We start from the raw sequence: 206 nt of genomic DNA, 5'->3' as shown, positions 1-206 counted from the left end.
GTCCAATTTGTTTATTCAGTTATTGTTTTTAGTCACGTGGCGCTGCGATTAATAGAATTCGTTATGTTTGTATTCTTTTGGAATGCTGTTTCAAGTTTTCGCAAATCAGTTATAACGCGTAGCTTTTTAAGTGTAATTGGATGAAAGGAGATATTAAAAAGAGAGAAAAATAAGGATAATGATAAGTAAAATAAGTTATGTATGTG

The 206-nt window shown here is 30.1% G+C and overlaps 1 protein-coding gene across 1 annotated transcript in view; it reads left to right on the top strand.

The window, feature by feature from the left end:
* The window catches only part of LOC119593820 (nuclear transcription factor Y subunit beta-like), a gene marked incomplete at its 5' end in the record, with an annotated part of 86,519 nt that overhangs the window by 79,909 nt on the left and 6,404 nt on the right, over positions 1–206 (top strand).

This window comes from Penaeus monodon, chromosome 32 (assembly GCF_015228065.2).
Source record: "Penaeus monodon isolate SGIC_2016 chromosome 32, NSTDA_Pmon_1, whole genome shotgun sequence".
NCBI lineage: Eukaryota > Metazoa > Arthropoda > Malacostraca > Decapoda > Penaeidae > Penaeus > Penaeus monodon.
Note: the sequence above shows the minus strand (reverse complement) of the source record. Positions and strands in the feature narration are given on the sequence as shown.